Source organism: Solanum verrucosum, unplaced genomic scaffold (assembly GCF_900185275.1).
Source record: "Solanum verrucosum unplaced genomic scaffold, falcon-dt-bn FXZP01000241.1, whole genome shotgun sequence".
NCBI classification, from domain to species: Eukaryota; Viridiplantae; Streptophyta; class Magnoliopsida; order Solanales; family Solanaceae; genus Solanum; species Solanum verrucosum.
In genome coordinates this window covers 34,993-47,695 of record NW_026020543.1, presented here as the reverse complement: position 1 = coordinate 47,695, position 12,703 = coordinate 34,993, and positions in this window count along the sequence as shown.

Genomic DNA, 12,703 nt, shown 5'->3' with positions numbered 1-12,703 from the left:
AATTTATATGACTTACTTTCCTTTTTAGTCAGTTTAAAAAAGAATGACACATTTCTATTTTAAGTAACAATTTAGCTATAAAATGTCTATTTTACCCTTAATGAAATGATTTACAGCCACACAAATTTCTATCATTCATTTTGGACCACAAGTTTTAAAAGTTTTCCTTCCTTTCTTAAACTTCGTATCGAGTCAAAGTACCTCATATAAAATGGGACAGAAGGAGTATTATGTTTGAACATACATTATACACTTGTTTATACGAAGAAAAAAAAACAATTTTCTTTTGGTTCAAATTAATTATGTACAAAATAGGCCACAAGTGTGACCAACAAACCAAATAAAAACAATCAAAAAATAGCAAAATCCGTTAGTCGCCTCTGCATTAATGAATATTGTTTTTATCTTCCTTGTCCTGATTCTCACCGGTGAAATCTGAGTTTTATCTATGTTTATCAAATTCTTTAGATAGCTCTGAAAAGTTGCTCACATTTATTGGATCTGTTGATCCAAAGTAATGTTTGCTACTTTAGCTGCCCATGAAAACATGATTAATTATACACTGTGAATCCCTCATGTGTTGCTTTTTATTTTCATCTGGTCTATGAGCTTTCAAGGTATCTTTCATTCCTTTGAAATATTATTTCTCAGATTGAGCGAGTGTCACGCCCCAAAATAGGGAGGCGTAACTGGCACTCGATAACCTAGTTGATCGAGTTAGGCCTAGACCATGAAGGTCATGACATGTATGACAATAACCCACACAACCAATGGTACACAAGCAAAAAAAAAATAAAGATCTGTTAGCTAGCCCATGAGGCTGCAACTGAAGACATACCTACATACACAGACATATATATGTACATGTCAAGTCTATAGGCTGGAGATTGAAACTTACAAAAGAAGATCCAGAATACTGTGTCCATAATAGCCTCTACGAGTGACATAAGCACTATCAAAACAAGGCCCCAACTATACTCAAAATGTACAAGAAAAGTAAACATCTTCTGATAGTCCCAGGATAAGATGGAACTTACCAAGTCACAGCTGAACCTGAATCTTAGGGGGTGGGTCGATCAGAATCCCTGCCTAAACCTACTCGCAAGAAACAAAAAGCAGTGTCCCCCAAGCAATGGGACATCAGTACGAATAAAAATATACTGGTATGTAAAGAGGAAAGTAATATCATAAGTAGCTATTGTAAAAGGGTAATAGAGATACCACTGAAACTGAAACTCAAATAATCTCCATGGCTGACATTTGCCTCCTACTATTTAAATATGCATGGTATGCTCGTATAATCGTATGTCGTGAATACATATATATATATATATATATATATATATATGCAAATGCAAATGCATGACATACCCAACCAAATGCTAGCAATGGTGGTGTTTCCCGGTAGCTAACCGACATCATATTCGCGAACTTGTGGTCATAGGTGTCTCATACGTATAAATATAGGCAATAGGCCTCATATCTCCTGATTATAGCTTAGGGGTAGAATCCATAGCATATCATGCCATGGATTTATAACACATATATGTTATCATTGTCATGTTGCAAATCTTAGCCCGTTTGTGTACTCTTGTTCTCATAACCCCGTAATCACTTTCGTATGACATGTAACCATTGTCACGCCCCGAAGCTACCCCCAGGATGCAGACACGGGACCTAGGATCACGAGTGACCTCAAGCTAACCCTGATGGCATAACATAAACATACTATAATAACTTAAATAAGATAATTATGTGCGGAAGCTTAAAACATGACATAAGAGAAAACTGATGGGTAATACCTATTCTAAATCTGAATGTATAATATGAGAGTTTAATGACAAATGAAATGTCAAATTCCAAGCTAAAACTGAATCTATCTATGTCTAAAATAAAGTCTCTATCTGACTAGAGATGCTAGGACATTGCCCAGCTAAATCTAGCAAAACTGAAACTAAAGACTGAAAGTAGAAAGATAATCATGTAAATCGTCCTCGAAGAATGATGAATCACCACTGATGCTGCTAAACTGAAGATCGGGGACCGATCTATGTGTGATTTGGATCTTGAAGGCCTGAACCTACATCACGAGAAGATGTAGCAGAGTATGTGTCAGTACTTGAAAAGTATTGAGCATGCAAGATATAATAAAGTTGAACAATATACATAATTGAACAAAACATATAACTGAGCAATGATATAAGACGAGCATGATACTATACTGAAAACACTGAACATGAACTAACTGAATGCAATGACCAAGTTTATACATACTGAAACTAAATATTGAACTATATCTGATAACCTGGTCACTACACTATAACCTGACTATGGGAGCTACTAATAACCGATATAAAACCACATGAGCTAAATGTGGAGTCCGATGTATACGCCCCATCGAGAGGACCCAATATACTATGTCATAGGTATTGATGCATAACTGGCGTGATTACTAAAATGTAATACCCATAGTGGACTTATAAACCTACGGGGGCACGTAGTTCTGGACTATGAGGGTGACTGACCCTAGTCCAACTTGGTATTAAGTCTACTCCCAACTGATTATGTAAATAGCATATTATGACTGAATTTCTGTAATACTGGATAGTTAAAAATTACTGACATGCTAACTGAAAATGTAACATTAATGTACTGATAATGAAACATTTGTAATTGGAGTATGTATAACTGAATAAACTGACCTAGCATGTGTAATTCATGAACTAAACGAATCTACACAACTAGGGTTCTGAAATTCATGCAAGAACTTAAGCAACAACAAGATAATCTGATTTGGATCATTCTAACAGCTAAACCCAACAAGCATTCAAGACCTTCCTAGATCTAGATAATATCAAGGGAATCAAGATTCTGACTGAAATCTAGGGACCTAATGGGCGAAAGGAACCCACTAGTGAAATCCCACATACCTGGTGACGAATTTCATGGAAAAATCTTTCAATTCAGGGATGAAACTGATGAAAACTTGCTACATTCTTGGACTAGGTCTTGGTCGACTTTTTCTCCTTCTTTTCGTTCAACTTGATGATTTTTTTGGAGAATGAGTTGACTTGGGTAAAGTCTAATTAAGTTACTAGGCTAAAACTAACCAAAACTACGTAGTTTAGGGGTCCAACGCATAGGGAAAAGACCAAACGATCCCTGACTTAAAAGATGTCAGGCCAACCAACGGACTGATCGACGGTCCGTCGTCGACGGACCCACGGTCTGTCCTGTCAACCGTCGACTGGCTTCAGAGACTAGAAATCTGGGGTCTCGATCCACGGACCAACTTACGATTCGTGGGTCCAGCCGTGGGTCGACCCTTAGATATTTTTCTGGGCTTTTCTAGATAGGGGTTACAAGTGGTGAACCACGGACCACCAGGACGAACCGTGGGTCACCTTACAGTCCGTGGGTGGTGCCCGTCAGTGGCACCTGCAACTTCTGAAAATCTGCATTTTGGTAGTTCTAGCATACGGGGTGTTACATTATCTTCCCCTTGGGAACATTCGTCCTCGAATGAAGACTAAACTAACTTAAATGGAGGGAAAGAGTTGCAAACCCCACCACTAAGTAATGGAACCGAAATTTGACTGAACTATGTTCCAAGAACATGTAAATACGCTAAAAATGCAAGTATAATTGAAGGAACAAGGTACTAAGACTAATTTTATGCATGAATGACTGAAAGACTAGAGAGGAACAATTACCTCAAGTTGGAATGGAATCGGAAGGAAAGAGATGAGGATACTTGGCTTTCATGGCTCCTTTTGCCTCCCAAGTAGCTCCCTCTACGGACTGACTCTTCCACAAAACCTTAACTGAAGTGACTTCTTTGTTTCTCAACCTTCGAACCTGATGATCAAGAATCTCAACTGGCACATCCTTATAAGTGAAACTATCTTTCACAGCCACACTCTCTAAAGGTACTATGGATGCTGGATCACCCACACAATTCTTCAATAACGAAATGTGAAAGACTGGATGGACTGTTGCTTGTTCTGCTGGCAACTCTAACTTATAAGCCACTTTACCAATTCTTTTCAAGATCTTGTAAGGGCCTACATATCTAGGACTGAGCTTTTCTTTCTTGTCAAACCTCATCACCCCATTCATGGTGACACTTTCAAGAAAACCCAATTATCAATTTGGAACTCCAAGTCCCTTCTTCTTACATCTGCATAGGACTTCTGACGACTCTGGGCTGTCTTAAGTCTATCTCTGATGATCTGCACTTTTTCCATAGCTTCATGAATCGAATCTGGCCCTATCAAGGCTGCTTCACCTACTGCAAACCAACCAACTGGGCATCTGCATCTATGCCCATATAATGCCTCATAAGGGGCCATCTGAATGCTAGAATTGTAACTATTATTGTAGACAAACTCTATAAGAGGAAGGTGATCATCCCAACTACCCTTGAAGTCGATAACACAAGATCTCAACATTTCCTCTGGTACGCTCTGCCTGACCATCCGTCTGTGGATGAAATGTTGTGCTAAGATTAACCTGAGTACCAAGACCTTTTTGAAATGACTTCCAGAAATGAGAGGTAAACTGAGGACCTCTATCTGAGATGATAGACAAAGGAACCCCATGCAACATGACTATCTCATTAATGTAAAGCTTGGCGTAGTCCTCCGCCGAATCTGTACTCTTGACAGTCAAAAAACGTGCAGACTTAGTAACTCTGTCAACTATCACCAAATGGAGTCATGTTGTCTGCGAGTACGAGGTAAACTTGTCCATGTTGATCACTTCACACTTCCAAGTAGGAATGTTGATCTCTTGAGTCATACCCCCTGGTTTCTGATGTTCTACATTCACTTGTTGACAATCAGGGCACTTATCCATAAAATCTGCTATATCCCTCTTCATGCCATTCCACCAAAAGACTTCCCGCAGATCACGGTACATTTTGGTAGCACCTGGATGAATAGAATACCTGGAGTTATTCTGCAAGAATCAGCTGTCTTAACTCACCCACCTTAGGAACACATAAACAACCCTGATAGTGAAGCACACCATCTCCCTCTTTAGAGAAAGCCTCAACCCTCTGCGATGGACTGCACCATTTAGTTGAAGCAATATATGATTACTATCTTGCTTTTTATTAACCTCCGCTACCAATGAAGATTCTGACCCATTCTGAACTGTTACACCACTATCTGATATGCTCATAAAGCGAACTCCCAAGCGAGCAAGCATGTGGACATCCTTCGCTAGTTCTTTTCTTTCTTCATCAGCATGTGCTACACTACCCATAGATAGTCTGATAAGAGCATCTGTTACTACATTGGCCTTTCCAGGATGGTAATGCACACTCATATCATAATCCTTGAGGAACTCAAGCCATCTTCTCTGGCGAAGATTCAACTTTTTCTGGGTGAACACATGTGAACACCATACAAGTAATGTCTCTAAATCTTAAATGCGAACACCACTGCTTCAAGCTCTAGGTCATGAGTCGGATAATTTTTCTCATGCACCTTAGGCTGTCTAGAAGCATAAGTTATAACCTTACCTCCCTACATTAACACACAACCTAGGCCGTCTCTGGATGCATCACAATAGATCACATAACCATCTGAACCTTCTGGTAGAGTCAAAACAAGAGTTGTAGTCAACCTAGTTTTCAATTCTTCGAACCTCTTCTCATAATCATCTGACCACTAAAACTTAACATATTTCTGAGTCAACTTAGTCAATGGATAAATTATGGATGGAAATCCTTCCACGAACCTTCTGTAATAACCAGCCAAACCCAAGAAACTTTTGATATCTATAGGAGAGGTAGGTCTAGGCCATTGTTTCACTGCTTCTATTTTCTGTGAATCCACTCGGATCCCTTCGCTAGATACAATATGCCCAAGGAAAGCAACAAATTGCAACCAAAACTCACACTTGCTAAACTTAGCAAATAACTGGCGATCTTTGAGAGTTTGCAGAACAACTCTCAAATGAGTCGCATGTTCTTTCTCATTCCTAGAGTAAATGAGGATATCATCAATAAAGACGATAACAAACAAGTCCAAATACTGCTTAAACACCTTGTTCATCAAATCCATGAAAGCTGCAGAAGCATTGGTTAGTCTTAAAGACATAACTACAAATTCATAATGACCATACCGAGTTCTAAAGGTTGTTTTTGGGATGTCACTATCTCTGACTCTGAGCTGATGATAACCAGATTTGAGGTCTATCTTCAAGAAATGACTAGCACCCTAAAGTTGGTTAAACAAGTCATCAATCCTGGGGATAGGGTACTTATTCTTCATTGTGACTTTGTTCAACTGCCGATAGTCAATGTACATCCTAAGATAACCATCTTTCTTTTTCATGAACAACACTGGTGCACTCCATGGAGAAATACTGGGTCTGATGAAGCCCTTATCTAGAAGGTCTTTCAACTGCTCTTTTAATTCCTTAAGTTCAACTGGAGTCATTTTGTAGGGAGGAATAGAAATGGGTTGGGTATCTGGAAGGAGATCAATTCCAAATTTGATTTCCCTTTTGGGAGGAACTTCGGTAAGATATTTTGGAAACACTTTTGGGAACTCATTTACTACTGGAACTGACTCAAGAGTTGGGATTTCAGAGCTTGAATCCTTAACCCGAACTAGATGGTAGATATACCCCTTGGAAATCATCTTTCTGGCCTTAAGGTAAGAAATGAATCGACCCATATGCGCTAAGCTACTACCCTTCCATTCTAAGATTGGTTCGTCTGGAAACTGGAAACAAACGATCCTAGTTCTACAATCAATTGAGGCATAACATGAATGTAAACAATCCATGCCTAGAATGATATCGAAGTCTACTATTTCTAACTCTACAAGATTTGCTGAGGTAACTTTCTGAGAGACTGTGAAAGGGCAGTTTCTGTATACCCGTCTAGCTATAACTGGGTCACCAACTGGAGTAGAGACTGAGAAGGGTTCTGAGAGAGTTTCTAGAGTAATATCGAATTTGACTGCTATGTAATGAGTTACAAAGGAAAGAGTAGCCCATGGATCTAACAAAGCATAAATGTTTAAGTTAAAGACTCGTAACGTACCAATGACCACATCAGGAGAATCTTCCTGATCCTGGCGAGCCTGAAGAGCATACAACTTGTTTTGGCATTGACCGCCACCTATACCAGATGAGTTACCCTGCTGAGTCGGGAGACCTGCTGGTGCTACTGAAGTCGTAGACTAAGCTCTACCATTATTACCTCTTTGACCTTGAATAAGGACAATCTCTCAACATATGACCAGTCTGACCATACCCAAAATATCCTTCCTTTCATGGAAGACACTCGCTTGGATGTTTCTTACCACACTTAGGACAAGTTGGGTAGGTCCTAGTACCCGAAACACTCCCTTGAGACTTAGAGCTTGATGCCCTACCTTTCTGATCCTGTCGAAACCTGGAGGATGGTGCACTAGATGATGAAGGTGTTAGGGCTGAAGACTCTTGCTAAACCTGCGAGCTATTTCCACCACCTGATTTCTATTGAGAATACTCATAGTTGCCTGTCCTAGCCTTTTTGTTCTCCTTAGCCTGCTCCCAAAGATTATCTCCCTCAACTTGCTGAGCATGAATCATGAGCCTAGAGATATTCATATTTTCTAGCAACATAGCATTTCTACACTCTGTTTTCACTAAGTCAGATACCCTATACAGAAACTTGTTCATTTGAGCCTTGGAATCGGCAACCATGTGAGGAGCATACCTAGAGAGTTGAGTGAACTTGAGTCCGTACTCTTGGATTGACATGCTACCTTGCCTCAAATTCATGAACTCCTGAGCTTTTGCCTCCCTCAACTCTCGTGGGAAGAACCTATCCAAAAAAGTCTCACTAAAACACTTCCAAGTGATAGGAGCCGCATCCGTACCCCTGTTTTCCTTCCACTGAGTAAACCAAATGTGAGCCACATCCTTAAGCTGGTAAGATGCTAACTCAACCCTATCAGTACCAATCACTTGCATCACTTCAAAGATCTTCTTGACCTCATCTATGAAGTTTTGGGGATCTTCTCCAACTTGCGACCCTAAAAACACAGACAGATTCATCCTAACAAAATCACGAACTCTAGTTGCAACTGACCCAACATTAGTGTTAGTAGGAACTGGGGCCTGCTGATTGTTTTGGTTAGTCACACTCTGAGCCAAAAGTTGGATAGTATTCCAAAACTTTGCACTTCTTGATTTGGGACTGGAGGAGTTGCGTTAGCGTTGCGGGAATTCCTTTCATAAGCTCTACGAGGAGGCATGATCTGAAATGCATAACGACGAGTTAGAAGGTAGATCATACCCACGCACGATAAGAATAACAAGAAAGTGAAGTTTTCCTAAAACACTTTGTGGCCTCCCTCTCATTAGATGTGGTGCACTTCACACCCATGAAAAAGACTCTACTTAGTGCGGCTTTTCAGACATCCAAGGACATTTAAACCTAATGCTCTGATACCAAGTTTGTCACTCGCCGAAGCTACCTCCAGGGCGTGGACACGGGACCTAGGATCATGAGGGCCTGAACCTACATTATGAGAAAATGTAGCGCAGAGTATGCGTCAGTACTTGAAAGGTATTGAGAATGAATGATAGAATAAAGTTGAATAATATACATAACTGATCAAAGAATATAACTGAGAAATGATATAAGATGAGCATGATACTATACTGAAAACACTGAAGATTAACTAACTGAATACAATGACCAAGTTCATACATGCTGAAACTGAATACTGATATGTATCTGATAATCTGGTCACTACCCTAGAATCTGACTGTGGGAGCTACTAATAATCGACATAAAACCACATGAGCTAAATGTGGATGTATACGCCCCATCGAGAGGACCCAATATACCCTGCCAGAGGTATAGAGGCATGACTGGCATGATCAGTAAATGTAATGCCCACAGAGGGGACATATAAACCTATGGGGGCACGTAGTTCTGGGACTGTGAGGGTGACTGGCCCTAGTCCAACTCGGTATTAAGTCTACTCCCAACTGATTATGCAAATAACACATTATGACTGAATTTCTGTAATACTGGATAGCTCAAAATACTAACATGCCAACTGAAAATGCAACATTAATGTACTGATAATGAAACAATTGTAATTGGAGCATGTATAACTGAATAAATTGACCTAGCATGTGTAATTCATGAACTAAACGAATTTACACACCCAGGGTTCTAAATTTCATGCAAGAACTTAAGCAACAACATGATAATCTGATTTGGATCATTCTAACAGCTAAAACCCAACAATTTCTAACATTCGAGAAACCCTAGGTCTAGATAATATCAAGGGAATCAAGATTCTGACTGAAATCTAGGGACCTAATGGGCGAAAGGAACCCACTATGAAATCCCACATATCTGGTGACGAATTCCACGGAGAAATATTTCGATTTTGGGGCAGAAACTGATGAAAACTTGTTGCATTCTTAGACAAGGGCTTGGTCGACTCTTTCTCCTTCTTTTCGTTCAACTTTATGATATTTTTAAAGAATGAGTGGACTTGGGTAAAGTCTAATTAAGTTACCGTTACGACCCAGGGGTACCCCCTAGATACAACACGACTACTTGACCACGAAGGGGTCTCATACAATCCCTTAGCATACATAAATATAAGAAAGTAGAAATGACGCGAAATTTAAAATTTTACAATCGAATTCTTTTTCATAAAACCAAAAAAAATCTAGACATTGTCTCATAATCCATCTACTACAATAGAATGACAATAGGCTCACAGCCCTTTAATGTCGAAAAGTCTCAAAAGTAGAATATAAGAAAGTAACTAGAAGTGAATGACATCTTGTCCTCGAACCATGAGGACTCACCACAAGTCTTGGAGATAAGCAATCCAAGCCTTAGTACACTTCACCTAGCCGGAATCTACACTTATAAAAAATGTAGAAGAAATAGGGGTTAGCACAAATATGTACTAAGTATGGAAGCATGCATAAAAAATCCTTGAATTATGATAAAAAAGGACAATTTATTTGAAAAGCATGCATTTGTCAAGTTTGAGAATCACTTATGCATTTTAATGTAAAACACAAGTCATAGCATATTCATCACATAAATCCTCATAACATAGTAGAACCATTACCTTAGCAGCCCTAAGGTATACTTGTGCAATGTATGGTTGGCATCCCATAATATAAACCATACTAAGTACTTCTTTGAAGCCACCTTAGTCATACATATCATCTTTAGACCTCATCATAGTCAATAGTCATGGATAAGGAAATAGTCAGGTACATTACTTGAACATAAGGAAAGTCATTCATAGCAACAATCCATTTAATATACATGCATACATGCATGTCTTATCATAGCATAAAGAACCATCCCATAACCCATTTCCAAGTCCACTTGTGCAATGTAAAAGTGAAGTCCCATACCCCCACTCCTACTAAGTAAAGCTCATCAAGAAGTCATAAGTATAGTTCATGTCATATTAATTATCTTGTCATGTAGGGAAAATAGCCTTAACTGACATAGACCATATGAGCTACATGGAATCTGGTGTCATGTAACCCCACACCGAAAGAAGGTGTCTTACTTGCCTAAGGTAGAACTAAATGTATAGCTTTTAGGTGGATCCACTAGCTAAAGACCTATGTGGGCACATAGTTATGGGATAGGGAGATTGCTTCTAGAAACCCGACCTATTGTATTGGCGGAGGAGCTTCCATCTCATGAGAATAATTAGATGACCCGGCCTATTGTATTGACGGGAGGGCCTCTACCTCATTTTCCATATCCACTCGGTGTTAAGTATTATTTCCCAAATTATACATAATTAGTCTTGAATTGAATTTACATGTGTGAAGGAATATCTTGCCCTTGATTCAATACAACTCATAAAATAGCTCATAGATTCAATTAGGTGAGAATAGACTTTCAACCTTAGAATCATCATTAACATGTGAGTAAACCTTTCACATCATGTTCATAATATTTCATGAGAATAGCCTTTCAATCAACACAACAATATTATCATCATCCTAGACAATTCATACATAGTAATGTGTAAGGGTAAAGGGGAGAATCATTTTTCAACAATACCACAATTTACACAATAGTCATAGGATCTTCACTTTCTAGGTGAATCATAAGTTCATATACAACTTTCATCAACATGTACAAACCTTTATAATTTACCCTTCAAGGGTCATGAATCATGTCTCACAATCACACCTAGAAATACTACATTAGGCATGGATAAAACTAGATTCAATAACTACAATACCATATACACAATTCATAGTATTCATTTTGCATCAATACACCCATCACAATTCATAAAATTGGGGTCATGGGGAAATTCATGGGTTTATGGGGGACTTTATTATAAAATCACCATAAAACAACAATTCCATCATAATGTAAGACAATTAACTCATTGAAATCGTCTTTAGGAAGAACCCATGACTTAGATTAAAAACCATAGATTTTGAAGAATCTAGTAATTTGAAATAGAGAGTTTTAGGGCTTCATGGAAGAAAGCTTTCCATGAATCAAGACTCCCATACCTTGATTGTAGATTTCCTCACGAATTGGAGTTGAGAAGGTGAATTCTTGAGCCCTAATCTTCAAGTTCTTTCTCTTCTTCAATGGATGATTTCTAGTGAGAGAAATATTGTGAGGGAGAGGATTTTGGGAATTATTTGGGTGTTGTGAATTAATGACTAAAATTGGGTGAATTTGACTTAAAAACAACGTATATAGTACCCCTAAAAATACCCAAAGCGACCTCACTTTGATAGGACTTAAAAGGAAATGACTTGACTAACCCTCATTTAAGTGGCCACGTCACGGACCACGAGCCACCTTCACGAGTTGTAGTGTGGACCACGACCCGTGAAGGTGAGGCAGTGGCTAAGGTTTTGGTGCTCGAGGCTCCCTCGCCCAAGGCATCTTCACGGGCCCCTTCACGAGCCGTGGTGATGACTATGAGTCGTGGTCACACTCGTGAAGGGTGAGGCAGTAGCTAGGCTACTTGATGCCCCAAGCTACCATGCCTAAGTCATCTTCACGAAGGGCTCCACGAGTTGTGGTCAAGACCATGAGTCGTGGTCCCTTCCGTGATGTTAAGGCAGTGGCTAAGATTTTTGGAGGCTCCTCTCCTTTGGCCAAGGCAACTCCACGAGGCCTCCCACGAGCCGTGGTGATGGCCGTGGAAGCTAAGGCAGTGTGCTCAAGTTTGGGGCAGCCTTGGCCTTTGGCCTTGACTTGCTCCTTTTTCTTGGCACTTGCCCCTTAGGCCTTGACTCTTAAAACCCTCATATTTGACGTACATCCTCACATTTAGGCTCTAGTTTACCCTATCATTTTTCGGAGTGTTACAGTTACTAGGCTAAAACTGACCAAAACTACGTAGTTTAGGAGTTAAACGACGTAGTTTAGGGGTCCAACACATAGGGAAAAGACCAAACGATCCCTGACTTACAAGCTGTCGGGGCCAATCGACGAATTGATCGATGGTCCATCGACGGACCCACGGTTCGTCCTATCAACCGTCGACTGGCTTCAGAGACTGTAAGTCTGGGGTCTCATGGGTCCGGCCGTTGGTCGACCCTTAGACAATTTTTTGGGCTTTTCTAGAAAGGGGTTACAGGCAGGAAGGACCATGGGTCACCCTACGGTCCATGGGTAGTGCCCGTCGGTGGCACCTGTAACTTCTGAAAATCT